The sequence below is a fragment of the Mastigoproctus giganteus genome, chromosome 12, assembly GCF_048544385.1.
Source record: "Mastigoproctus giganteus isolate SK-2022 chromosome 12, ASM4854438v1, whole genome shotgun sequence".
NCBI lineage: Eukaryota > Metazoa > Arthropoda > Arachnida > Uropygi > Thelyphonidae > Mastigoproctus > Mastigoproctus giganteus.
Genome location: NC_143586.1, coordinates 32,433,306 through 32,460,336, shown reverse-complemented (window position 1 = coordinate 32,460,336; position 27,031 = coordinate 32,433,306). Strand labels below are relative to the sequence as shown.

The 27,031-nt window shown below is 38.9% G+C and overlaps 1 protein-coding gene across 2 annotated transcripts in view; it reads left to right on the top strand.

Moving 5' to 3' along the window:
• The first annotated feature begins 6,180 nt into the window (after positions 1-6,180).
• The window catches only part of LOC150076857 (uncharacterized), a 122,551-nt gene continuing 101,700 nt past the window's right edge, over positions 6,181-27,031 (top strand). For both annotated transcript variants that reach the window (XM_090386043.1, XM_090386042.1), the window contains exon 1: positions 6,181-6,497. The gene's annotated coding sequence lies outside the window, so the exon portion shown is untranslated. The remainder of the gene's footprint in view (positions 6,498-27,031) is intronic.

Here is a 27,031-nt window from a genome sequence, read left to right as displayed (position 1 = left end):
TCCTCACCAATCTCGTTGCCCTTCTCTGTACACTCTCAAGTAACTCTGCATCCTTCCTAAAATGAGGCCTCCAGACCAGACCATACTCAAGGTATAGCCTGACCACTGCTTTATAGAAAGGGATAATCACCTCCTTTTCCCTATTAGAAAAATTCCTCTATATCATTGACCTGCTCTGGCAGCCTGCTCAGAAAACTTCATATTTGACTGCACAATCACCCCCAGGCTTTTTCATTTTCTACCACCATAAGTGTAATACTACAGTATAGTTACGTTCCTCTGGGGTTACTTCTACCCATATGGAGTACTTCGTATTTGCCATTGTTAAACTTCAGTTTCCACTTCTAAGCTCATCTGCCAAAATTTTCTAGAGCCTGTTACAGTAGCACAGTGCCATTACCGTCATTAACAACCCTGCCAACCTTTGTATCATCTGCAAACTTCGACAGTAAGCCTGATACACCTTCATCCATATCAGTAATAAATATACAAAACAACAGTTATCCCAACACCGAACCCTGTGGGACTCCACAAATAACATTAGTCCACGAAGAGCATCGTCCACTTATTACCATTCTCTGTCCTGTGTCACTTAATCACCCTTTTATCCATTGTAGCAACTTACCCTTAGTGCGATACTGCTCCAATTTGATTTGTACAGTAATCGTCCATGCGCAACAGTGTTAAAAGCTTTCCTGAAATCGAAGTATATGATATGAAAATTATTTTTTCACCTAGTTCCTTTGTAACTACATCATAGTACCCAATCAAATTCATCAGAGAAGACTTTCCCTTAACAGACCCATACTCTGTCTGAATTATTGTTGCAGTCTTGTCTAGATGATTCTGCATTGCATCGTTAAGCAGTGACTCCACTATTATGTTCCCAGGAAAAGAGGTTAAACTCACTGGTCTGTAATTACTGGTGTCACCCTTTGTGAATTGGGGATACATTTGCGCATCCCAAGTCCATGGGGACTTCCCCCGAGTCCCCATGGACTGGAGATTTAAGCTCTCATAATTATGGCTAAGGGTGTTCTTAGTTCCTTTACTGCCTCCTTTAATATAACTGGATAGATCCCATCCACCCTACTTGCCTTTCTTATGTTTAACTTCAACAATTTCTTCTCCACTTTGTACTCAGTTATTACAAAATCATTAAGCACCCTGTTACAGTTTTATAAACCTCTGTATTATTTTGCTAACAAAAAGTTATTTCATTCGTGATTAATTAAAAATGCCACAAAGCAAGTGGCCACTCAAGGTGGAAAAGACCTGAGTTTCAGTGCCGTGGATGATGTGGGGAATTTTTACGGGTTCTTTTTACATCGTGGCTGGGTCTGTCGTTCTCAGGCGTGTGTAGCGTGGTTTTCCTCCCGGAAACTGGTTCTAATTTAACAAATAGATATTTATTGTATACCCAGCATAAAATGAAATATAAGTACAATTTCAGTAGCTTTCGGAACTCGTGTCCCTTTCTCAACTGACAGAATTTTTGAATACATTACAAGCAAAGTGTGGCACGTTACTCATTCGTCATTGTTGTAGCACGGACGTGTGCTGCCTTGCGCCAGTGATCATCCATCAATAAAACGGTTGTCTCCAGGATTGGATGTATACGCATGCCTTTCTGGCGATTTAATGCCTTAGGGTTGTTCATTATGTTTAGTGACTCTAGCCATAGGCGGTGGCGAAAGTGTCGCGCGTGGTCCACTATCTCAAAGTCGCGCTTGGGGTCAAGATCGTGGTTGGTAGCCCAAAAGTGTTCTGCAAGCGCGGACTGGTCAGTTTCGGCAAGCCGGATTGCTCTGTCGTGTTCCGTGAGGCGATCCTGGAGACGTCTCGATGTCTCACCTACGTAGCAACTGTTACAGGCCCTACAGGTGATACGGTACACTACATTGCTGCGTAAGACAGGTGTGACAGGGGTCTTCACACTGGAGACAAGTGAACGTAGGTTCCTACCTGGTAATTGTACACATTTGATGTTGTAACTTCTCAGGATCTTCGAGATACGTCCTGACACTCCTGGATAGTACGGAATGTAGGCGGATGATATGCCGACTTGCTTCGGAGGTCTTGGGTTGGAAGTAAGTTCTTGTGCCTGTAACAAGCATCTGTTTAGTACATGGGATGGATAACCGCATCTGGTTAGGTCCGCCTTCACACGGGAGATCTCGTTACGTCTAATTGTGTCGGTGCTGGAATGGCTCCAGGCCCTGGAGAACAGGGTGCGGGCAGTGCTATTGAGATGGCTTGGAGCGTGGCCGGACCCGTAGTTGGTGAATTGACCGCACCACATGGGTTTGCGGTATACTGAGGTCTCTAGATGTGGGCCTACGCGATGCACTAGCACGTCCAGAAACGGGAGCGAACCGTCCACCTCTGATTCTACGGTAAACTTGATGAAATTGGATAGAGAGTTGAGGTATTCTAGTAGTACCGTTTCAGAACCACGTGGTATTATGGTAAAAATATCGTCGACGTATCTACACCACGTTGTAATAGGTGTAGGTGGGTTCTGGTGTATCTGCTTCTCCAGATCTTCCATGGCGATGTTAGCTACTACGGAACTGACAGGGGCACCCATAGCAGTGCCATGTACTTGTTTGTAGAGTGAGTCTTCAAAGGTGAAGATGCTGCTAGAGAGGCATAGGTTGAGGGCGGTACAGATGTCATCAGTGGATAGTGACGTCCTGGATTGGAGGCTTAAGTCGCTCTCAAGGAGCCTTCTGGCGCAGTGCACGGCCTGTTGGACGGGAATCGAGGTGAATAAAGAAACCACGTCAAATGATGCCATGATAGAGTTATCAGGGATTGAAATGTCCTTAATGGTGTTAATGAATTCACTGCTGTTTTTAACGGTGTGAGATGTATTACCTATAAGAGGCGAGAGGAGGCTCGCGATGTGTTTGGACAGTTCATACGTTGGGGCACTGCGGCAAGACACTATAGGTCTGAGAGGAATACCCGGTTTATGGATCTTTGGTAATCCGTAGAATTGCGGTAGTTGGCAGCCAGTAGCACGCAGAAGATGGTGAGTCGCGGTCGTGATCTTCTTATCTTTAAGCCATGCGAGGACAAGTTTATTAACATTTGCTTCCAGACGTTTCAAGACTTTAACGGGAGGATCAGGTAGAGGTTCATATACGTTAGGATCGAGTAATAGGGCCAAGGCTTTCTCTCGGTAGGCTGATCGGTCCAGCACAACAGTCCGGCGCCCTTTATCCGCAGGAAGTACAACGATGGAGTTGTCTTTTCTTATAGATGACAGGGCGGCACGTTGGCGGTGGTTGACGTTACTCATTCGTCATTGTTGTAGCACGGACGTGTGCTGCCTTGCGCCAGTGATCATCCATCAATAAAACGGTTGTCTCCAGGATTGGATGTATACGCATGCCTTTCTGGCGATTTAATGCCTTAGGGTTGTTCATTATGTTTAGTGACTCTAGCCATAGGCGTTGGCGAAAGTGTCGCGCGTGGTCCACTATCTCAAAGTCGCGCTTGGGGTCAAGATCGTGGTTGGTAGCCCAAAAGTGTTCTGCAAGCGCGGACTGGTCAGTTTCGGCAAGCCGGATTGCTCTGTCGTGTTCCGTGAGGCGATCCTGGAGACGTCTCGATGTCTCACCTACGTAGCAACTGTTACAGGCCCTACAGGTGATACGGTACACTACATTGCTGCGTAAGACAGGTGTGACAGGGGTCGCAACACTCGAAAAACGTGCTCAAACCTCAACCACCGCCAACGTGCCGCCCTGTCATCTATAAGAAAAGACAACTCCATCGTTGTACTTCCTGCGGATAAAGGGTGCCGGACTGTTGTGCTGGACCGATCAGCCTACCGAGAGAAAGCCTCGGCCCTATTACTCGATCCTAACGTATATGAACCTCTACCTGATCCTCCCGTTAAAGTCTTGAAACGTCTGGAAGCAAATGTTAATAAACTTGTCCTCGCATGGCTTAAAGATAAGAAGATCACGACCGCGACTCACCATCTTCTGCGTGCTACTGGCTGCCAACTACCGCAATTCTACGGATTACCAAAGATCCATAAACCGGGTATTCCTCTCAGACCTATAGTGTCTTGCTGCAGTGCCCCAACGTATGAACTGTCCAAACACATCGCGAGCCTCCTCTCGCCTCTTATAGGTAATACATCTCACACCGTTAAAAACAGCAGTGAATTCATTAACACCATTAAGGACATTTCAATCCCTGATAACTCTATCATGGCATCATTTGACGTGGTTTCTTTATTCACCTCGATTCCCGTCCAACAGGCCGTGCACTGCGCCAGAAGGCTCCTTGAGAGCGACTTAAGCCTCCAATCCAGGACGTCACTATCCACTGATGACATCTGTACCGCCCTCAACCTATGCCTCTCTAGCAGCATCTTCACCTTTGAAGACTCACTCTACAAACAAGTACATGGCACTGCTATGGGTGCCCCTGTCAGTTCCGTAGTAGCTAACATCGCCATGGAAGATCTGGAGAAGCAGATACACCAGAACCCACCTACACCTATTACAACGTGGTGTAGATACGTCGACGATATTTTTACCATAATACCACGTGGTTCTGAAACGGTACTACTAGAATACCTCAACTCTCTATCCAATTTCATCAAGTTTACCGTAGAATCAGAGGTGGACGGTTCGCTCCCGTTTCTGGACGTGCTAGTGCATCGCGTAGGCCCACATCTAGAGACCTCAGTATACCGCAAACCCATGTGGTGCGGTCAATTCACCAACTACGGGTCCGGCCACGCTCCAAGCCATCTCAATAGCACTGCCCGCACCCTGTTCTCCAGGGCCTGGAGCCATTCCAGCACCGACACAATTAGACGTAACGAGATCTCCCGTGTGAAGGCGGACCTAACCAGATGCGGTTATCCATCCCATGTACTAAACAGATGCTTGTTACAGGCACAAGAACTTACTTCCAACCCAAGACCTCCGAAGCAAGTCGGCATATCATCCGCCTACATTCCGTACTATCCAGGAGTGTCAGGACGTATCTCGAAGATCCTGAGAAGTTACAACATCAAATGTGTACAATTACCAGGTAGGAACCTACGTTTACTTGTCTCCAGTGTGAAGACCCCTGTCACACCTGTCTTACGCAGCAATGTAGTGTACCGTATCACCTGTAGGGCCTGTAACAGTTGCTACGTAGGTGAGACATCGAGACGTCTCCAGGATCGCCTCACGGAACACGACAGAGCAATCCGGCTTGCCGAAACTGACCAGTCCGCGCTTGCAGAACACTTTTGGGCTACCAACCACGATCTTAACCCCAAGCGCGACTTTGAGATAGTGGACCACGCGCGACACTTTCGCCACCGCCTATGGCTAGAGTCACTAAACATAATGAACAACCCTAAGGCATTAAATCGCCAGAAAGGCATGCGTATACATCCAATCCTGGAGACAACCGTTTTATTGATGGATGATCACTGGCGCAAGGCAGCACACGTCCGTGCTACAACAATGACGAATGAGTAACGTGCCACACTTTGCTTGTAATGTATTCAAAAATTCTGTCAGTTGAGAAAGGGACACGAGTTCCGAAAGCTACTGAAATTGTACTTATATTTCATTTTATGCTGGGTATACAATAAATATCTATTTGTTAAACTATGGACCCCAGTACTCCAGGCCCATTTGTCACTATGGTTCTAATTTTTCAGCAAACAGAAAATCGACCTTAGAACACACACAATTTACAGACAAAGTATAGTGGCCTTAGTCGCTGATGATCCTTATACTGTACTACTACAATTTACTTCGTAAATTTTATATAATAATAACTAAATTACTTACACTTTTTTTGCTTACCACTTTAGGTGTTAACACATTTTTATTATGTTTACACTTTTTTGCGTACTACTTTAGATGTTAACACATTTTTTATTATGTTTGCACTGTTTTGCTTAATATTTAGGTTTAATCGTAATAACAAAATTATGCTTACAACTTTTTTTTATTTAGATTATTAAATAATGTTTACAGTTTTGTGTTATTATCATAATTTACGAAGCGAAATTTAAGATGCTGGTCGAATTAGAGGCTTTGTAGAGGGGAAATGCTCTTAGATGTATGATGGCGCCGGTTGTATAATTTTTGGATTTTGAGGTGCATTTTGTGTGCAAAATTTTTCTTTGTGGTTATATTAGTTATTTATGCAAATATTGTTATTAAGTACCAAGATATGTAAATGTACTTGCCCTCAATGAAATATTTAAATATTTTAAGAAAGTGCTTTTCAGAAAGCTAAGCGAAACCTCTGGAAAATATGAAAAAGCGCATGATGTCTGTCTCGGGTTGGAGATCAAATGGTTAATACATACTTTTATTTTATGTGAACTATGACCCTCAGTATTCCATTGCTATGAATTTCTTTTATTGAAAAGAGTGGAAGAGGATGAAGAACTATGGAACAGTTTGAAAGAAAAGTTTACCAAAGAGAGAGAATCATCAGTAGCTGTGAAATGGCAGGTGGTACGTTATTCAACCATTGCTTGGTACAGTACGCGTGATTAAGGGGTTTGTATTGTCTTTGTATGCGTGTGGGTTTGGGACTGAATTTTTGAAAATATGTATTGTTATTTAAAACTTTTCATTCCAGAGCTTACCCTATGGTAATGATACTTTTACCGATTATATTATACACTAATAATTTGGGGATGATAAGTTGTAGCATTTTGGTCACGCAGTTACGGTTTGCACCACGTGTTCACATAGATTTTTTTTTTAAAAGATATTTAACGTTTAATTTAAGCCTTTTAAACGTCAGTTTAAAAGGAAAAAATGCTACTTGTTTTAGATTGACACATTTAATGTACAATTTTTATTAATTGAATAATTTAAGTAGTGGATCTGAGAATTGGTTCACTTTGGCAAACCAGTACTGGGGCTCATTTTCGACCATACGGAATACAGAGCCTGTAATTTTTGTTAGTATAAGGTTACCAGATCTAGAATTCAAAGACTAGGAAATAGGAAAAAAATACATTTTTAGTTTTTAAAACAAGGATGAAACGAGGGCATTTGAACAATGTATTTTAATTATTTATTACTAATGCAATTTGCAGTACATACACTGAGTGATCACTGAATTATGACCACCCCACCCCTATGAAAACTGAATGCACTGATTGAGACCACGTGAGGTACGAGAGTGCCAGAGTTAGTTGATCTATGTAGCATAGATATGTGTCGGTGCTTCAGTAGGGTAGTAAAATTCCAAGCATGATGGGGTAAAAGGAAGGATTCATTGATTGTTGGATAGAAGGACAGATTGTGGGCTTGTCGAGCTGGTGCCTCGATTTCCCAAACTGCTGAACTGGTTGGGTGTTCGAGATCTGCCTGGTACTTAAGTAGTCGTACCAGGACCAGGACTGCATCAAAATGGTCAAAGAACAACACGATGGAGAAAAAACTGGTAAAGGTCAGCGTAGAAGGTTGATGTTAGAGGTTAGCGTTGGGTCTGACGACTCAGTGAACAGGAGGACAGGTAATTGTTATTGTTGAAGAGTGACTACCAATGGACAATATGGGCAACAACCGGAATCTGACATGTATCATGGCATGACCATGTGTCGCATGCTTGCACGGTAGCTACCAGCAGACGACCCCTACAGCATCCTCCTTAGACGAGGTTCATCAGCGTTTAAAGACTCGCCTGGTGCAGAAGAGTATGCAAGAGTTGGACAAGTTGAGTAGAAGACTGGAAGGTGTGCTGGGTTGGGATGAGTCACGTTATTTACTCCACACTGTGGATGGTTGCGTTACGGATTTGCCGACCCGACATGAGGCTCTTGATCCATCATGCATGCGGACGTGGAAGGCGGATGGTGTTGGGGCATGTCATGGTTCAGGCTGGCAGGAAGACTTGGACCTGCGGTGCATGTGGAACAACGTATCAGTGGTCTCCCCTATTGTCAACTGCTTGCTGACTGTATGCCCTACTATGTTACACTTTTTCCCGGATGGTGTCTTCCAAGATGACAATGCGCCGAGCCATCGGGCACTTGTGCAGGAATGGTTTGAGGAACACAGTTCTGACTTCCAGCATATTCATTGGCCTCCAAAACTCCCCTATATCAATCCCATAGAGCACTTGTGGGACACTATGAAAAGGCATATCAGGCATGTGGATACACCAGTCACCTCCATACCTGCATTGATGACTGGATTACACACAGCTTGGTTGGCCCTACTTGTTGAATCAGTCATGTCGGATAGCTGCTGTACCGAGGGCAAAAGGAGGACCTACGAAGTATTAGGTAGGTGGTCATAATTCAGTGATCACTCAGTGTATTTATCGTTACTGCCAATCATTATCAATAAGTTTGGATTACAAAGTAAGCAGTTATAAAACGGGTAGAGATTCAGTAAAGGGTACCCCTTTCAAAATGGCAGCACGGGAAAGCAGTGATTGATGGGTTGTGACTGCCCACTCACTGCGATTCTCCTCCTCTCCTCACCCGGCGGATGTCAAGTGACACGCAGATGGCATGTGGCACAGCAACAAATATGGCTGCTGAAAACAAAGAATAAATCCAATAATTTTAAAACTTTAAGTAACAAAAATGCACATTTTTCGGGGATCACAAAGTGTCACGTGCATTTGAATATGTCGGATAGACATATTCAAGAAAGGGAACGGCAAATCAACATTTAAAAGAAACAAAAATGCATGTTTTTTTATGCTATTTTACGAGCATTAACAATTATATTGGCTGGAAGAAAAAAAAAAAAAAGGCAAAACGGTAACTTTTTTTAAGGAATTTTCACGATAGAAATGGAACGGCAAATCAACAATTTTTAAAAATTGTTGATTTCCCGTAAAATAATAGAAACAAAAATGCACGTTTCTCTATGCTATTTTTCGAGCATTAACAATGAGATTGACTGAAAAGAAAAAAAAAAAAGGCAAAACGGTGATTTTAAATGGAATTTTCACGAAACAAAATAGAAAGGATGGGAAATGGCAAATGGCAATTTTTTTTTTAAAAGAAAGTAACAAAAATGCACATTATTCGGGGATCGCAATATGTCACGAGACATCACAAAAGCGGAGTGAAATGAAAAAAAAGGAAAGATGGCAATTTTTTAAAAAACAAGTTATGTTATTGTTATTTTTAGGAGCATTAGCAACTAAGGCCATATTGCTCTGGGGATATGCGGTGGTCATTCCCTGACCTTTCCGCATCCTCCGTATTTGGTGGTCACGGGCTCGAATACCGGTCTAATCAAGAAGCATGTGCTACGCACTGCTGCTCCTACCCACCTGGCTACGGAGGTGCCTAAAAAACAAGTAACAGAAATTCACATGACCTGCAACTGCGAACATGCTGATGCGAGTGAACACAAATGCTTTTTTGTTTTAATTTTTGGTGGGGACCGCTGCCCTCTACCCCACCCCCCCTTTTCCCCACAAAATCGGAGCTGAGATGAAGAAAAAGAAAAGGCGATGCGAAAATTTTTTAAAAAGCAAGAAAAAAAAATTTGCACCCCGTGCAACCACTGATTCTTCTCGCCCATACATTACTAGATGGGGTAAAGGGGCTGCCGATGCCCGTAAACAGAAATGCTAATAGGAGAGAAACCACTCACCTCATCAATCGAATTGTTTTCTAAATGAACATTTTCACACTAATATTTTGAAGGAATAAATCGCCCAGTAGAAGAGACACCAAGGCAAAGCAAAAAAGTAAATCACAAGCAATCGAATAATCACTGATAACTAGTTGATTTCACACTAAAAATTGCCGATCATTCATCAATCGAATTATATTTTCTAAACTAATATTTCGGAGGAACAAATCACCCAATACAACAAATACCTGCCGACTGGGCTAGCCGAGTGGGTCAAGTACCTGCCTGGCAACCCAAAGGTCGCGGGTTCGATTCCTGCCTCGGGCTTGGATCAAAGTACTGCAAAAACCTTGGGAGGTGCAATATGGCCACAGAAGCCGATGCGCCAACAACTACCAAATAAAAAAAAAAAAAAAAAACAAATACCTGCACTCTCAACCAAAGGAAACCAAAAAGTAAATCACAAGCAATCGAATATGCAGATAGGGGATTTTTTTTTCTGGGTGCTCTGCGCACGCTTCTGTGGGGGGCTCCTGCCCCCACACCCTCGATACACGTATTATTCTGCCTTTTCCAAAACCAAACAACTTTTCTTTTTTTGTTTTTAATTATGCATCCAAAAAATCAAATAATCGGCTAATCAAATATTGATATTTCAAACAGCCAGTGAAGTTCATAACCTGAACATACAGTAACATCTGGCAAGGGTGGCACATAGTGTGTGCATCCATGCCAGATGTTTCCGTATGTTCAGGAGATCGTGTGACACTGGGTGGAGGCAGCACCCGTCAATCATGGCCGTATTTCTAGTAATCTGGAAGGGTACCCAATACTGAATCTTGACCATAAAATATTTTGCAATCCATTTTCAAATTATAAGTAACCAACAAAATACTATTCACAGTATTATATTTGTTTCCATTATATTTCTAATGTTGCTCCACTGATTGCTAATTAATGAAAATACACTTTCTTACATACCCATCGTGGGCAAAAATATAAAATGTATATTGAGCAATTTTTTAAAGCTCAGAACATACTTGGGAGTAATTGTGCAGTCAGATATGAAGTTTTCTAATCAGTGCAAACAAGCTGCCAGTGTAGGTCATGGGATATTGTCAATGATATACAGGAATTTTGCTAGTAGTAAAAAGGATGTGATTATCCCTTTGTATAAGGCAATGGTCAGGCCATGCCTTGAGTTTGGAGGTCTCATTTTAGGAAGGATGTAGAGTTGCTTGAGCGAGTACAGAGAAGGGCAACAAGATTGGTGAGGGGAACGAAGGGGTCCTCTTACCAACAAAGGCTTAAATTCTGCAAATTGAAGCATCTGGAGACTAGGCACCTGCTAGGTGATCTGATTGAGGTGTATAAAGCCTTGAATGGGTGTATAAAATTTTTATACACCCATTCAAGGTTTTATACACCCATTCATTAATTTCAAGCCTTGAAATTAATTTAAAATCCAATTACAAAATCTTTCAATATGAAGCACTCGTTATGGAATGGTGTTGCCATTATACTAATCTTAATGTTTTGAACACAAAACTCCCGACAAAACTTTGACTGGCCTGGAACCTGTCACGTGTGAGTTTCCCACATGTTTCGCAATGCATCAAGAGAACTTGATGATTGCATCAGGACTCTTTAAATAAATAATTCTCTTTACATCTATCGTTTCCAACTGAAGACGTCTATATGGAAGTCTCTCGTTACTACTATTGACCACTTTTAACCTTCACTTTAATATTTTATAATATTATATAACCAGGAATAAGTGGGTGTACTTCTTCCCGGGCAACTTTTAATCACAGATCTTTTAATGTTTCAGTCTCTATTTATTAATTTTAACCAAAATTCTTAATTAGTTTTAATCCTATTCCACTTTAACATCATGTAACAAAGCAGATCAATTGAGGTGAGTACCAAAAATTAAGCCATTATGCTATTTCTCCCATTAGTCTAATTCTTATACAGTACTTTGAAAGATTCTATCAATCACCCAAAGCAGTGGTTTACAAACTACTGAGATCTATGGACCCTTTCAAAAATAAAAAAAAAAGTTTGTCGATCCCTGTATATAATGTGTGTGTGTGTGATCGACCACCGTTTCGTGGACCCCAGTTTTGGGAAACGCTGACCTAAAGTATTGAAATAGTTTGAGAAAATAATGTGGCCGGTCACAATATTGCTTTACAGTTTTTAATAACGTATTCACCTTCTTGGCAATATTATTCAGTTAAAAGCCGACATTAATGATTTTGGTGAATTCATGGATAAACACTGTTCAACCACCTGAAATGTGACTACCTGGCTGGCAGAATGCCAGGATTATGCCATTTCAGGCATTATGGCTCATCTGAGTCGTAGTGCCACAGTATGACTTAGACAACAGGAATAGGTAAACATGGTCAGCATTTATCACAACAGCTGCATAGTTTAATAATTTGTTCAAGTTTATGAGTTTTGTTAGGAAAGAAAGAATGGAAGTACTACCATCTACATCAAAGAATGCAAGAGGGAATACATAGTCAAGATAAAAACATTATATTTAATGTTGTTAATTATTTTGATAAGGAAGCATTAAATGGAGTTTCAGGCTTGCCAAATAAACAAACAACAAAGTGTGCAAGTGTTGCTACAGGATTTGTGGAAATAATCATTAAAAAAATTAGGAGGGAAGGGAAAGATTACAACAATCCCACTTTTAACTCTCCGAAAAAGTGAACTGTGGCATATCTCCTGTAGACAAATTCGATCGCGAGAAGTTATAAAACAAACTGTCCAGGACTTAAATAAATGAGGAAAGAGTTTCAACTTGTTTCAGAATTTTAACAATGAATTTCATTTCTGAAAAAGAAAATAAATTTTACTGTTAAAAGAGAATCTCTTAAAATTCTTCACAAAATTGAATTTTATTAGAAAGACTCTCAAAGCAATGGAAAGCTTTTAATGGAAAAAATTAAATTATACTTAAAAGGACTGTGACAAATAATGCGACTCAGAAGAGAAATTAAGCCTATTGTTTATATTGATGAAACTTGGATTAATAGCAATTTGACATTTAGTAAATAGTAAATGCTAGTAAAGTCAAAATGTTTGTGGTGTTTGTCAATCAAAAGGAATATTTTTAAGTGCAGATGGAGAAATGGGATTTATTCCTAAATTAAATTTAGTGTATTGAAATAGTTTGAGAAAATAATGAATAGTCACAATAATGCCTTCCAGCAATGGAGGATTATCATGGCCAGATGAATTTTTGAAAAATGGGCATCAGATAAACTGTTAGCCAATTTAGGCTGTTGCCTCTATCATTCCATAGAATCCATACAGTTAAATCTTCTAACTCGTTATTCAGAAAACAGGAAATAATGGATTGGCTTTCTCAAAATAATACAGCTTTAAGTGATGATCTTAGAAAAGTTGAACTTTTAGATTTGGCAAAATGCTATTCTCAAAATAAAATATGCAAATTTCATTTCATGCTTGAACAAAAAAAGATTCCTAGTTTTTTTAAGATTGCTGTCATACCACTCTGATATTAATAGCAGTTTTCAAAAGTATGTATGGGCAGATTAAAAAAATGCATTAGACATTTTAATATTACTCGGGAGATATCTATGAATAGATTGTTAGAATTAATTATTTGTGGACACTGATCGGTGAAAAACTTGGAAAAATATTGTGCTTATGTATCAAATTTGGAAGAATATTGGAGAAAAGATGCAGCAATAGTTGTGACCCTCTAATAATACCAATTGACAACAGTGATGAAGATACAAGTTATAGTTCAGACAAAACGATTTATGAACTTAATATTTTTCTAAGGATGAAATAGATGAATAGAAAAAATGGAAGTCAATTTATTGATACCATTGAAGATACTATTATCATTTTGGTTTATGAGAATTTCAATGTTATAAACCTGAAAAGCAGACTGAAGTTTTGTTAAATAAGTAATAGTAATGAAATTTCTACTTTATATTTAAGTAATAGTAATGAAATTTCTACTTTATATTTAAGTAATAGTAATGAAATTTCCACTTTATACTTAATCAGTAATATGTTCATTAGCATTAGCAAAGGCACATGATTTGAGAAAGCAAGCTTATATAGCATCAGCCAAAAAAAACCAAAAAAAAACCTCTTATTTCACTCATCTACTCGCTCCAAATGTTTGTCAAGTTCTGCCTTGAATCTGTTTAAGCTATCAACTTCTACAACGACAGATGGAACTTTGTTCCAGCTATCAACCACCCGCTGGCTAAAGACAAACTTCCGCACATCTATCCTGCAACTGTCTTTCCTCAACTTGAATTTATGCCCTCTCAGGGGATTATTCTGAGCAAGAGGAAGAATCCCATCAGCATTGAGCATGCTGAAACCATTCAAGGCTTTATACACCTCAATCAGATCACCTCACAGGTGTCTAGTCTCAGACACTGTAATTTGCAAAATTTAAGCCTTTCTTCGTAAGAGCAACCCTTTGTTCCATTCAATAATCTTGTCCTTCTCTGTACTTGTTCCAACAGCTCTACATCCTTAAAATGAGGCCTCCAGGCCTGTATACAGTACTCAAGGTGTGGCCTGACCATTGCCTTATACAAGGGGATAATCACTTCCTTATCCCTGCTAGAAAAATTCCTGCATATCATTGACAAGACACCATGAGCTACTCTTGCAGATCATCTGCACTGCTCAGAAAACTTCATATCTGCCTTCACAATTACCCCCAGGTCCTTTTCATTCTCTACCACTGTCAGTGTAGTACCACACAGTTGATACGTTACTCTGGGGTTATTTGTCAATGTTAAACTTCATTTGCCACCTCTTAGCCCATCTACTCAAATTTTCTAGATCATTAGTGTCATTAACAACTCTGCCAACCTTCATATTGTCTGCAAACTTGGACATTAAGCCTGATATACCATCATCAATATCATTTATAAATACAGAAAACAACAATGGACCCAACACTGAATGCTGATGGACTCCACTAATAACATTAGCCACGAAGAGCAGTGTCCATTGATTACCACTCCCTGTCTTCTCCCACTCAACCATCCCTTTATCCATAGCAGCAATTTGCCTGCAATGCCACACTGCTCCAATTTGTGTAGCAGTCTTTCATGTGCAACAGTATCAAAGGCCGTTCTAAGATCCAAATATATGATATAAAAGTTATTCTTTGCATCCAGTTCCTTTGTGACTACATCATAGTATCCAATCAAATTAGTCAGACAAGACTTCCTCTTAACAAACCCATGCTGTGTCTGAGCTATAACTGAAGTCTTGTCTAGATGATCCTACAATGCTTCTTTAACCAGTGCCTCCATTAATTTCCCTGGAACAGAAGTTAAACTAACAGGTCTGTAATTACCTGTGTCTCCCTTTGATCCTCCTTTGTGGATTGGGGTCACATTTGCACATCTCCAGTCTATGGGTACCTCCCCTGAGTCCAAAGAAGCTCTCATAATTATGGCTAGAGGTTTGCTTACTTCCTTTGCTGCCTCCTTTAATATAACTGGATAGATCCCATCCACCCCAGGTGCCTTTTTTATGTTTATCCTCAACAATTTCTCCTCTACTTTCCTCTCAGTTATTACAAAATCATCTAGCTCACTGCCAATGTTTACTTCACCTACGACATTCCCCTCCCTGAATAACTCCATGTGTGAATGTCGATGCAAAATATTCATTTAGTTTGTTAGCTACCTGAGCAGAATCATCAACAGTTGAGCCATCGATATCAAGTCGGCCAATCTGATTCATCCCCTTCATTCTAGACTTTACATAAGTACTCTTTGCTGTTTTTCTTTGCATCCTTTGCCAAAGTTATCTGCCCTCGCATGCCTAACCTCCTTTGTAACTTGGTTACAGACCAGATTATATCTATCATAGGCTTCTGTGTCACCTGTTATTTTATATGTATCCTATGCATTTTTCTTCTCTGTGACATATCTTAATTAGTTTATCTGACATCCATTTAGGCCTAAATCTTGAACAATATTTCTTAGTTGGTATGAAAAGCCTAGTAGCTTCCAAGATTAATTCTTTGAATGCTTCCCATTTTGAATTTGCTGTTGGTAACATCATCAGTTGGTCCCACCGTATAGAATTTAAATACTGTCTCAGATCATTGTAGTCTCTTTTACGAAAGCAAAAACCCTTCCCTTTACCCTTGATGGTAGTTACCTCTTTGAGTAAATTCCACTTTAGCACACTGTGATCACTGCCCCCCTGTGGTTCCTTTATCTGCAGATTCTTAATGCATGAAGAATCATTACTGATAATCAGATCAAGAGTATTACTCCCTCTAGTTGCCTCCTGAACGTGCTGATTTAGAAAGCAATCGTCCAATAAATGCACAAAATCCCTGCTAGTGTGTGAGTGACCAACCCACAAATTCCACCCAATATCCGGGAAATTAAAAATCCCCCATTATAAGACTCTGATTTACTGCCTACTCTATTTCCTTGTATAGTTTTTTATTATACTCAGCTGAGTCATTAGGCCTATAACACACACCTACTCTCATTTTTCCTTTCCCAGTGCTTATGTCTCACCAAACAGACTGAACATTGCATTGTCCACCCACATCAATTGAATGCACTTCCTTAGATTTTGTGTTTCTTAACTTTCGGCATAACCCCTCCATATATGGGGAGATACATGGACTAATAGATTAACAGTAACTGCTGGCAGAGGCGAAAGTGATTCTTGTACTGCTTCTATTGAAATGCAATTGAGCAGCAGTTAGCAGCTTGACTAGCAGTTAACCTAATCATCCTTTTTTCAGAAAACTGACTATGCTGACTTGGTTGTGCTTGACTTGGTCATATGCACATGAATTCAGGGTTGCATTTTCCATAGTTGGACAGTTAATAATTTCTAAAAAGCATAATGCCTAATGTTGTCAGTGTCACAGGAGGGACAGTGCTGTTCCCAGTCAATAAAAACAGAGTAATATAAATGCAGAGTAGCATTATTTTTTTAAACAGAAACCGTACTTTTTAAAATTTTAGGCAACCTAACCTTTTAATTTCAAACAAATTGGCATACTGTATAGTATTTAATAGTATTTGTTTGTTAAAGAAAGCTAGGTTGCCAAAATTTGAAAGTACAGTAAGACCCCGTATCTGCGGGGGATACGTTCCAAGACCTACCGTGGATGGCTGAAACCGTGGATATAAGCGAACACCTGCCGACCCCATATATAACGTGATTTTCTTGTACATACCTACACATAATAAAGTTTAATTGATAAATTAAACACACCTAGATAGACTTCAAGATATTACCAACATTAAATACGGTAATAATAAAGTACAGCAGACTCTTGATTTACCGGGATTGGATTAACCGGGACACTTCAAGACTCCAAATAAAAAAATAAAAAAAATCAATCAGAAATCATAAAATTCAAGTAATAACTAGAATAGGTATAAACAGATATTTGAAGTCATAAATAAGCGACAAGGATCTGCATTATAAGTCATCATTGGGAGATTAGTGTACCTATTATCTTGCAATCCCCGCTGTCTTCACACCCATCGCTCAAAACAAAAAAAAAAAAAAAAATGTTTAGTTTGAGTTAGTGCATCGCATCGATTGTTGTGTTCCATCGCACCGCAAAAGGACAAATTTTGTTTCATTTATGTCAGGGATGTCGGAATTTTTTTTTAAAGTAACTAATTTTTTTTTTTTTTTTTGTTTAGAATTGCAAAAATGATGGGCAAACGCAAGAGTTGTGCTTTCAAATTAAACAAAAACTTTAATCTGAAATAAAACAAAAGAGTTAATAAATAAATAAAAAAAATATATATATACAGTATAACTCCCTTAATCTGGATCCCGATAATCTGAACTTTCTGTTAATCTGGACTGGATTTTCTGTTGGGTAAAATTCTAACTATTGAAAAAAATATATATGGAAGGAATTATAAAAAAAACTGACTTATGAGTGGTGTCTGCAAATTGTACAATATATTTACAAGCGTGAGCTCGCTTAGCTAAGTTTATATTAATGACGTCATTGTAAACAAGAAGAGCAGGGATAAAGGGACTACAACTAGTCCATGTATACTAAGCAGTAACTGCCCACTGCACTGGATAAGAGCGAATGTGATGGTGTGCCATACCATGTGATTGGGGAGGGGGATGAATCGCATTCTTGGAAATGACTCACAAATCAGTCGCTCAGCTATTGTATTCAGTTGACACCTGCTACTAGCATTGTCCATGTGTACACCTTACCTCAGTTCTTTACCTCCTGTATTGCTTTTACTTTTTTTACTTTACTGTGTTTTTACTTTTTTTTTAAATTTTTTTATAGTTTTGGGTTAACAGAAGATGGCAACAAAAAGATAATGTTACTGTGTCGATGGAACAAAACGAAAAGTTTGGAGATGACCCGTATTTTATTTATTAGTGAAGAAAGTTTAGTGCTATCCCAAATTTTTAATGCTGACAAGACTGGTGTATTTTTCAAAACACACACACACACACACACACACACACACACACACACACACACACACACACCCACCCCTACCTCAAAACTAGACTCTTCAGCTAAAGGACATAAATTGAGTAAGGAAAGAGTGACAGACAATGCTTTTGTGCAGTAACGCATCTGCGAATTTAAAGTTACCACTGTTAGTCATAGGAAAATCTGCTAAGCCCCCGAGCTCTTAAAAATGTGAACTTAAATGTCCTCCCAGCTAAGTACACATCACAAAAATCAGCTTGGATGAGCTCAGATCTTTTTAAAGATTGGTTTTCCATTTCATTTGTTCCCTTAGTTAAAAAATATTTAAGGGATCAAGGACCAGCAGAAAAAGCAGTTTTATTCATTGACAATGCTCCAACCCACACAGCAGAAGAATAACTGAGATTTGGCAACATCTTTGTAAAACTTTTGCCACCCAGCGTTACTGCACTATTACAGCCTGCACTATTATGGATCAAGGAGTTAGAGGCTGTGAAGCGATGGTACAGAAAGAAGTTGATAGAACAACAAGAGGCACTTGAAGAAAAATCAAACTTTATGGACCTTCTTTAAATATGTCAACATAAAGATAGTCATTATTTTTCTGCTGCAGTTTGGGACGAAACTGACAAGGCTACTCTATCAAATGCTGGAAAAAAACTTTGACCCGACGTCCCAATTGAAAGATCTGAGGAGGAAATGGATATTTCTTCAGATCCTGATGATGATTATGATTTTGTTCAGTTATTACAACATTTAGGGGGTTGTTCAGATGTAACAAATGAAGACATTGCCCAATGGATAATGTGTGATAATGATCTAGGGCATCAGATCCTCACCGAGGAAGACATCATGCAAACATGCTCATCATCATCATTGCAAGCTAATGAAGACAACAACTCCGATGATGAAGTGTGTGAGGAAACAACTGGTGTGAGTCACACTGAAGCAGCCGGAATGCTAGAGAAGCTACTGATTTATTTCGAGAGACAGGATGACACACCAGCTGGTGAGCTTCTGACCTTAATGTCTGCGAGATCTTGTGGCCCGAAAGCAAATTTCATAATTAAAGCAAAAAAACATTGAGATTATTTCAAGTAAATTTCTTGAAAATAGTTATTTGTTTTGTATTGTAATAATTTTGTGTAATATAATGTTCTACATTAAAACTTTATTTAAGCCGACTGGGCTAGCCAGGTGGGTAAAGTGCCTGCCTGGCAACCCAAAGGTCGCAGGTTTGAATCCTGCCTCGGGCTTGGATCAGAGTAAAATGCAAAAACTTTGGGAGGTGCATTATGGCCACAGAAGCTGATGTGCCAACAACTAACAAAAAAAAAAAAAAAAAAAAAAAAAAAAGCTTTGTACAGTATTTTGTTTACTTACCATATTCTTTTATTTTTTTATAATTTTTACTTTAAAATATTGTTTTATTAATTTAATATAAAAACCAATTTAATTAAAATTTTGTTATTTAGTAACTTTAAATAAAAACTGGTACGTTAAAGATAGTTTCCAGTTTATCCGGACCGAGGGTTGTTCCATCAAGTACGGATTAACGGGGTACTACTATATATATATATCTATATATATATATATAAATAAAAATTTAGAATAATTCAAAGGTAACTTCACATTGTAAGTCTGTATAACTTGTTATTTATATATTTATAAAACTGTTTTGGTAAAAAACAGTTTCAGTGAAAAGTATTATTAGTTTCCTCATGCTCATTCTAAGGGTTAAATATAAAAGAAATACATATGCAGGTGGGTAACCATTAATTCCCATTTAAGAGATAGATGGAAAAGAACATTTGAGTTGCGTGGTATGTTAGGCGCCTCTGTAGCCAGGTGGGAAGGAGCAGCAGTGCATAGCACACTCTTCTTGATTAGACCGGGGTTCGAGCCCGTCACCACCAAATACGGAGGATGCGGAAAGGTCAGGGAATGACCACTGCCCGGAGCAATATGGCCTTAGTTGCTAATGCTCATAAAAAAAAAATAAATAAAAACCAAACAAAACAGCGTGGTATGTTATCACTATCAACATGTCTGTACTTTTGGCCAGTGGATATCAGAATAGATTAATCCACTTAACCCTGCTGTTTGTGCTACTGAAGACATGATTCATAGCATTTCTTTTAAAAGTGCGAGATTAAGATGATGAGGAAATAAGTTTGGTTTGATGTGATTATTTAGTCCCTTGTGAAAGCAGGGTGCTATTACTGTAAAACCAGCCACTCCTTCAAATTGTCATATAGACTTAGTATTTGCTTGTATGGAAAATGCCAATTACACACACACACACACACACACACACAACAGAATAATTTGAATAACGCTGAACAACAAACTTTGGGTCATATCTTGTTACGGGCATGAAAGTAAACTTACTTTATAGATTTTGGGGTGCGAAACACAGAAATAGTGCTTAATATGGCTGATTGGCTCTTGTTTTCGAAAACAAGTAGTTTTTTATATTTATACAAGGTATTTTTTATTTATATGGCAGTAAGATGTAGCTACGAACATACCGGAATCAAACATGGGACATTTTCGCCTTACACTTGTATCCATCCTCAGGAGCATCCCTTTTCAACATCCAAAAATAATTGGCTAAAATGGTGGCACTCCATTTGCTTTTGCATCTTTGCTCCATCACTGCGATGTCTTGATGGAAGTGCTAACCATGTTTGTTGCTGACTGCACCACAGTTTGGTGGGAAGAAATCCAGGTGTGAGTGAAAGAAATGCATTTTCAATGATATGTTGCACCCCAGCTTTTCATAAGAAGTAATGAGATCTTTTCATAAGAAGTAATGAGGATTATTATCACCTCAAATGCATCTGCAACAGAGTTGAAGATGCATTTGAGGTGACAACTTATAACGTGATGAAAAGTGAAGCGACTGTTGCCGATCACCATAGTTGATAATGTAGAGTAACTCGCTAATATGAGACCCCAACTGTAATTCGAAAATAAGAGCCAATCGACATTTTAATGTGATCTTCATGTTCAGCAGTCAAGGTTGGGTATTTTCATTTTCATAACATTTTATGTGTTGACCAGTGTAATTTATAAAGAATAGTGTTTTTGGCTCAGCTAATTGAGTTCATCTAACTCTTATTCACAAGATATGAATCTCTTATAAACAAGATATGAATTGCAGTTTCATGTCAACATTGAACTTGACAAAGAGAATAATTCAAAGGTAACTTCATATTGAAGCCTATATAATTATTATTAACATAAGGAATCATCAGAAATGGAAAGACAAATAGGAAATTATTTTTAATTCTTCTACCATTTCATGCCATCTAACATGCCACTTTAAAATTTTTCTATTTATTTTTGACATTAGTTATAGCTGATGACTTCTAGTTAGTGTCTTGCTAGCCTAATATTAAAAATAGCAACAGCTTCATTTTAATATTAGATTCTGTTTATTTTTTTAAAATTTATGAATAAAATCATATCCTTCTCATGTACCTTCCCCACCAATTGTTTGAAAACATTGTTTCTTGATTTTGTTTTGATGATTTTTAGAGTTATGTGCGTTTTAACTATTTGTTTGGCTTCTAACAGATGCCATGCAGTGGAACATTTTTTGGAATTGGTTGAAGTACAAACACTGCTCATCCAACAGCTGCGATATATTTGTGTCAATTGAAAATTTATAAAAAATTAACTGTTTGTACCTGTTTATTGCTCTTCTCAATTTTTTGTTTTTTAACTCCTAAGTGGGTCTGGCAGATGAAAAGCTAGAAATTGAGGTGGGAGGGGTATTGATATTATGGTAAAGGTGGATTAAGGGATGGCTGAAAGGCAGGAGACAGGATTGTTATAAATGGTCATTTTTCAGAGTTTGTCAGAATTGTGATTGGGGATTCCTCAAAGGAACCCCATTTATACTTCTAATGAACTCTGAGATATTCTAGAATGATAGACTAACAGAATTCTGACACACTGAATATTCTTGAATGAGACTGATGAGGAAATAAAGTTACATTGTTGAAATTTGCAGATGATATAAAAGTTGGGGGTGGACAATTAACTGTGTAAGTCAGACTGAGCATCAGATGATTTAAACTGGCTTTAGGATGGGCAAAGAATTTGCATTTGAATGCTGTTAGGTATAATTGATTATGGTAACCTGAATAGTATTCTTCATATCCGAGAAGTTGATTGGTTGCATATTTAAGATAAGCACGGGGCATCAGTATATTGTCTGTAAACTGCTAACTTTTTTTTGAGAGATAAAGAATTAGAGTTTATGGAATTAAAAATAGGCAAGAGGTAATTGTCAAAATGGGGATAATAAAAAGTGTGACCCTCAGACCACTTTATCTCTTGCCTATTTTTCTCAACATGAAAGATTTTAATGACTTTGAACATGTTGCATGGCAGTTGATACCAGTATTGAGTACCTTGGAAACTGCAACCCTGCTGGAGTTTTCACATATGCCTGTCTCTGGTGTATTGAGATTGATCCAGTAACCAAATAACATCTAGCTGACAGTGATCCTGTGATTGGAAGAAACAACTCCTTGATGTTGTTGTTATTTGGTTTTTAGGAGCATTAGCAACTAAGGCCATATTGCTCTGGGGATATGCAGTGGTCATTCCCTGACCTTTCCGCATCCTCCATATTTGGTGGTCACGGGCTCGAACCCCAGTCTAATCAAGAAGCGTGTGCTACGCACTACTGCTCCTGCCCACCTGGCTACGGAGGCACCCCTCTCCTTGATGTGAGAAGCTGACAAGATTTGTGTAACATGGTAACAGAAATGCTATAATCAATTAAATTACAGCCCTGTTTTGTTTGTTTGTTTGTTGTAGGAGGGTTTTGGCTCTTCAGTGGCTTAGACCATATTGTATCATTGTGTATTATGTTTGTACAAGTGCGTTAAAGGGCCAGTTTGCGCATTGTGCTGGCTGAAAAACCCAGAACAACTTGCTGGGGGTAACTACTCTCTCCACCTGAAATCATCTAAGTATCATATCAATTGAAGAGGACTTTAAAAATTACACCAGTAGCAGAAACAGGAGTTGATTGCAGACTTGACCAAGTGGCAAAAACGCTGTACTATCATGGAGGGCTGTACTGTTATACTGGTTATTTTTACCGGGGCATTTGCAAGCTGGGAATTGCAGATAATGATCAGACTGAGTTCCATTATCATCAGCAAAAAACAAGATGGAATGGTTACAGCAGGTAATCATATTGACCAGGGAAAAAATTATAACTGAAAATTGTTCATTTTTGCATAGAAGAGATTTGTTCATAAAACGGAAAGTGCTCCTCTGCTTGAATGGCAACCAAGAAAAAAAAATAAATTGCCTGTTTTATGCTCTGGGATGACCACATGGTCACAGGAGTTTACAAGATAGAGAGAATACAAGAAACAGCGCTGTACTTAGCAGTCACAGTCATGAATCCTGATCACTCAAAGCATGTGTACTTATGATAAATACTTCAATAATTTTGATATCATATACTTGGATTTCAGGAAAGCTTTTGACACTGTTGTGCATGGTAGACTACTGTACAAATTGGAGCAGAATGGTATTAAGGACTAAGTTGCTACAATGGATAAAAGGATGATTGAGTGGGAGAAGACAGAGGGTGGTAATCAGTGGGTGCTGCTCTTCGTGGACTAATGTTATTAGTGGAGTCCCACAAGGTTTGGTGTTGGGTCCACTGTTGTTTTGTATATTTATCAATGATATTGATGAATGTATATCAGGCTTAGTGTCAAAGTTTGCAGATGATACAAAAGTTGGCAGGGTTGTTAATGACAGTAATGGCAGTGTGCTACTGCAACAGGATCTAGAAAATTTGGGCAGATGGGGGCTGAGAAGTGGCAACTGAAGTTTAAAATTGACAAATGCAAAGTACTGCATATGGGTAGAAGTAACCCCAGAGGAACGCACCAACTGTGTGGTACTACACTTAGGGTGGTAGAAAATGAAAAAGACCTGGGAGTAATTGTGTAATCAGATATGAAGTTTTCTGAGCAATGCAGACAGGCTGCCAGGGCAGGTCATGGAGTTTTGTCAATGATATACAGGGATTTTGCTAGCAGGGAAAAGGAAGTGATTGTCCCTCTGTATAAGGCAATGGTCAGGCCACGCCTTGGGTGGATATGCCTTCCTCATTTTAGGAAGGATGTAGATTTGCTTGAGCGTGACAGAGAAGGGCAAGATTGGTGAGGGGAATGAAGGGATCCTCTTACCAAGAGAGGCTTAAGTTCTGCAAATTGCAGCAGCTGGAGACTAGGCACCTGCGGGGTGATCTGATTGAGGTGTATAAGACCTTGAATGGGTTGAGGACGCTGAATTCTGATGGGATTCTTCCACTTGTACAGATTACGAACCTAAGGGGGCATAAATTCAAATTGAGGAAAGACAGATGTAGAATAGATGTTCGGAAATTTGCCTTAACCAGCGGGTGGTTAATTGCTGGAACAAACTTTGATCTGTTGTTGTGGAGGTTGATAGGTTAAATAAATTTAAGGAGGAACTGGACAAACATTTAGAGGGAATTGTTTTGTAATTTTTTTTTTTTTTTGCTGATGCTGCATAAGCTCATACACTTGCTTTCTTGCATCACATGCCACTACTACTAATACTCTATGCACCCTCACGACTGACAACTCAGCTACGGTTTTTTGAAAAGATTAAATGTTACAATAAAATAACTGTACAACTTACATTTAATTAAAATAATTTGTAATTTAGGAATAACTGTGGATTAAACAAAAATAGAGGTACAAAGGCCTCTTCTACACCTTTACCACTTCTGTTGCTATGAAGGAAAGAAACTTAAAACTGATTACATAGTTTGTTGCTTCTGGATCTGTGCAGCACTGGGTTTATCCCTCCAGGCATTCAAAGAAAGGGTACTTTTTTCTTCTAAGCAGTTTGTTATTTTGTTTTTAGGAGCATTAGCAACTAAGGCCATATTGCTCTGGGGATATGCGGTGGTCATTCCCTGGCCTTTCCGCATCCTCTGTATTTGGTGGTCACACTCTCGAACCCCGGTCTAATCAAGAAGCATGTGCTATGCACTGTTGCTCCTTTCCACCTGGCTATGGAGGCGCCCTTCTAATCAGTAATGATACACATTTAATATACCTTTCAACAAATATATTAAGAGCTCTTGTTAGTCGTTTACTGTGTATGGATATTTGTAGTTAGGAAAGAGACTGTTTTGACAATTAGACGTATATTTAGACAATACCTAGCAAATAACTTAGCACTTCTGTATACTATTTAGCCTGCATATAGGAATGATTTCAAAATGCAAACACTCATTATCTGTTGTAGAAAAGGTTGTATTGTAAAGAAATTCCACAATTGGACTTTGAAGCAGTTACGAAATTTTAGCATTAGCTCATCAACTGTGTATGATATATTTTGGAAGAGGAAACAATTTTATTTTTCTTCTTGTATTTACTGTATATGATACTTTTCTGTATATTGCATGTATAGGACATGCATAGTACGACATGCAATAAATTGTAGTCTTTTGTTTTTTATTTTAATTTTGTTTGATTATAATATAACTACCTGAAATCAAAAAAATTCTTAGATCTGACAAGGAACAAGTCTGAGGTTGCCAAATTTTTTCGAAGTATAGCAACTGTATAGCATTAGTAGAGCATATGATGCAAAAAAGCAAGCTTATACAGCATCAGCTTGTATAAGAAAAAAAAAAAAAAATTTCACACATCCATTTCCTCTAAAATATTGTCCAGTTCTTTGAATTTATTTAAACTATCAATTTCCATAATGATATTGGAAGTTTGCTCCAGCAATCAACTACCTGTTGGGTAAAGGCAAATTTCTGCACATCTATTCTACAACTGTCTTTCCTCAATTTGAATTTATGCCCCCTCAGGTTTATAATCTGAGCAAGAGGAAGAATCCCATTAGAATTGAGCCTGCTCAACCCATTCAAAGCCTTATACACCACAGTTGCCACCTCTCAGCCCACTCAACCCATTCAAGGCCTTATACACCACACTTCAGTTGCCACCTCTCAGCCCACATGCTCAACTAAGACGAACCCTTCGTTCCCCTCACCAATCTTGTTGCTCTTTGCTGTACTTGCTCAAGCAACTCCTGAATACTACTCAAGGCATGGTCTGACCATTGTCTTATACAATGGGATAACCATCTCCTCCCTACTAGCAAAATTCCTGTATATCAATGACAATATCCCATGACCTGCTCTGGCAGGCTGTCTGCACTGCTCAGAAAACTTCATATCTGACTGTACAGTTACCCCAAGGTCTTTTTTATTCTCCACTACCCTGAGTGTAGTTCCACACAGTTGGTATGTTTCTCTGGGGTTACTGCTACCCATATGCAGTACTTTACATTTGTCAATGTTAAACTTCAGTTGCCACCTCTCAGCCCACATGCTCAACTTTTCCAGATCCTGTTGCAGTAGTGTATTATCATTACTGTCATAAACAACCCTGCCAACCTTTGTATTGTTTGCACACTTAGACATTAACCCTGATATACCTTCATCAGTATCATTGATAAATACCGAAAACAACAATGAGCCCAACACCGAACTCTGGGGGACTCCACTAATAACATTAGTCCATGAAGAGCAGTGTCCCTTGATAACCAATCTCTTTCTTCACCCACTCAGCCATCCTTTTATCCATTGTAGCAACTTGTCTTTAATGCCATGCTGCTCCAATTTGTATAGTAGTCTTCCTTGGATTTTAGCTGTCCTAAAATCCAAGTATATGATATCAAAATTATTCTTTGCATCCAATTCCTTTGTCACCACATCATAGTGTCCAATCAAATTTGTCAGACAAGACTTACCCTTAACAAACCCATGCTGCATCTGAACTATAATATAACTGCAGTCTTTTCTAGATGATCCTGTATCGCTTCCTGAACCAGTGACTCCATT